Here is a 2,658-nt window from a genome sequence, read left to right as displayed (position 1 = left end):
ATTCTCATCCCAAAATATTAGATTTTAAAAGTGGGACTATAACTCGCTTTCACAGATTTTTACTTCGTCGGGAGTAAGACTTGGCCACTGGTCGATTCACGAACCTATAACAAATATATACATATATTTATCAAAGTATGTTTAAAATATATTTACAACATTTTTAATACATTTTGATGTTTTAAGTTTATTAAGTCAGCTGTCCTCGTTAGTAACCTACAACTAGTTGTCCATAGTTAGTTGTACAGAAATAAATTGATATATATTATCTTGAATCAATCCACGACCCAGTGTATACACGTCTCAGGCTAGATCACAACTCAAAGTATATATATTTTTGGAATCAACCTCAACCCTGTATAGCTAACTCAAACATTACTGCATATAGAGTGTCTATGGTTGTTCCAAATAATATATATACATGGGTCGATATGATATGTCAAAACATTTGCATACGTGTCTATGGTATCCCAAGATTACATAATATATTAGAATACATGTATAATACAATATAAGTTAGCTAGGATATGATTTGTATAGAATTGTTACAATATTTCCCGTAGCTACAACAATCAAAAAAATATCCAATCTTGTTTTACCCATAACTTCTTCGTTTTAAATCTGTTTTGAGTGAATCAAATTGCTATGGTTTCATATTGAACTCTATTTTATGAATCTAAATAGAAAAAGTATAGGTTTAAAGTCAGAAATATAAGTTACAGTTCGTTTTTGTAATAGGTAGTCATTTCAGTCGAAAGAACGACGTCTTGATGACCATTTTGAAAAACATACTTCCACTTTGAGTTTAACCATGATTTTTGGATATAGTTTCATGTTCATAATAAAAATCATTTTCCCAGAAGAACAAATTTTAAATCAAAGTTTAACATAGTTTTTAATTATCAAACCCAAAACAGCCCGCGGTTTTACTACGACGGTGTATATTCGGTTTTACGGTGTTTTTCGTGTTTCCAGGTTTTAAATCATTAAGTTAGCATATCATATAGATATAGAACATGTTTTTAGTTGATTTTAAAAGTCAAGTTAGAAGGATTAACTTTTGTTTGCGAACAAGTTTAGAATTAACTGAACTATGTTCTAGTGATTTCAAGTTTAAACCTTCGAATGATGTTATGAACATCATTACTACCTCAGGTTTTGTGGATAAACCTACTGGAAATGAAAAAAATAGATCTAGCTTCAAAGGATCCTTGGATGACGTGAAAGTTCTTGAAGTAGAATCATGACACGAAAACAAGTTCAAGTAAGATTTCCACTCGAAATAAGATTGTTATAGTTATAGAAATTGAATCAAAGTTTGAATATGAGTATTATCTTTTATTAGAAAGATATCTTACAGTAAATAAGAAAAATTTCTTGAGGTTGGATGATCACTTTACAAGATTGGAAGTAAGCTATCAAACTTGGAAGTATTCTTGATTTTATAAAACTAGAACTTATAGAATTTATGAAGAACACTTAGAACTTGAAAATAGAACTTGAGAGAGATCAATTAGATGAAGAAAATTGAAGAATGAAAGTGTTTGTAGGTGTTTTTGGTCGTTGGTATATGGATTAGATATAAAGGATGTGTAATTTTGTTTACATGTAAATAAGTCATGAATGATTACTAATATTTTTGTAATTTTATGAGATATTTTATGCTAGTTGCCAAATGATGGTTCCCACATGTGTTAGGTGTTAGGTGACTCACATGGGCTGCTAAGAGCTGATCATTGGAGTGTATATACCAATAGTACATACATCTAAAAGCTGTGTATTGTACGAGTACGAATACGGGTGCATACGAATAGAATTGTTGATGAAACTGAACGAGGATGTAATTGTAAGCATTTTTGTTAAGTAGAAGTATTTTGATAAGTGTCTTGAAGTCTTTCAAAAGTGTATGAATACATATTAAAACACCACATGTATATACATTTTAACTGAGTCGTTAAGTCATCGTTAGTCGTTAGATGTAAATGTTGTTTTAAAACCTTTAGGTTAACGATCTTGTTAAATGTTGTTAACCCATTGTTTATTATATCTAAAGAGATGTTAAATTATTACATTATCATGATATTATGATATATTAATATATCTTAGTATGATATATATACAGTTAAATGTTGTTACAACGATAATCGTTACATATATGTCTCGTTTTGAAATCATTAAGTTAGTAGTCTTGTTTTTACATATTGTAACGACCCTATTTTTTCCGTTATCTTTTACCGTTAATTATTTAACGACCGTTAACTGTTATTCGTGCCACGTCATTTCTATTACCTATATTAATTTTGTAATAATATATTAATTATTATGTGTTAAATGAATATTTGTATTCATATTTTAAGTTATACGCTTCTACGTATCGCGGATTTTTATCCGGCGAATCTTTTCGGTTTTCAAACCAACGGTCGAGCTTTTATGATTTTTAAGTCCTAAATATTTTAAATATGATATTTTAATGTCATATATTTATATATAGTGTTTATATATATTTTTCGTCGCGTATTTGTTATCTCTCCGAATTTTTCAATCGCGTAGTCGTATTTTCGCGTTTTGGGCTTCGTTCGGGCATTCGGGCCATAAGCTATTGGACATTAATCAAATTTGGGCTAATGGGGCCCACCCCATACTATACTTTGGCCGAAC

This window comes from Rutidosis leptorrhynchoides, chromosome 6, assembly GCF_046630445.1.
Source record: "Rutidosis leptorrhynchoides isolate AG116_Rl617_1_P2 chromosome 6, CSIRO_AGI_Rlap_v1, whole genome shotgun sequence".
NCBI classification, from domain to species: Eukaryota; Viridiplantae; Streptophyta; class Magnoliopsida; order Asterales; family Asteraceae; genus Rutidosis; species Rutidosis leptorrhynchoides.
The sequence above is the reverse complement of the archived record's forward strand: the minus strand, read 5'-3'. Positions refer to the sequence as shown.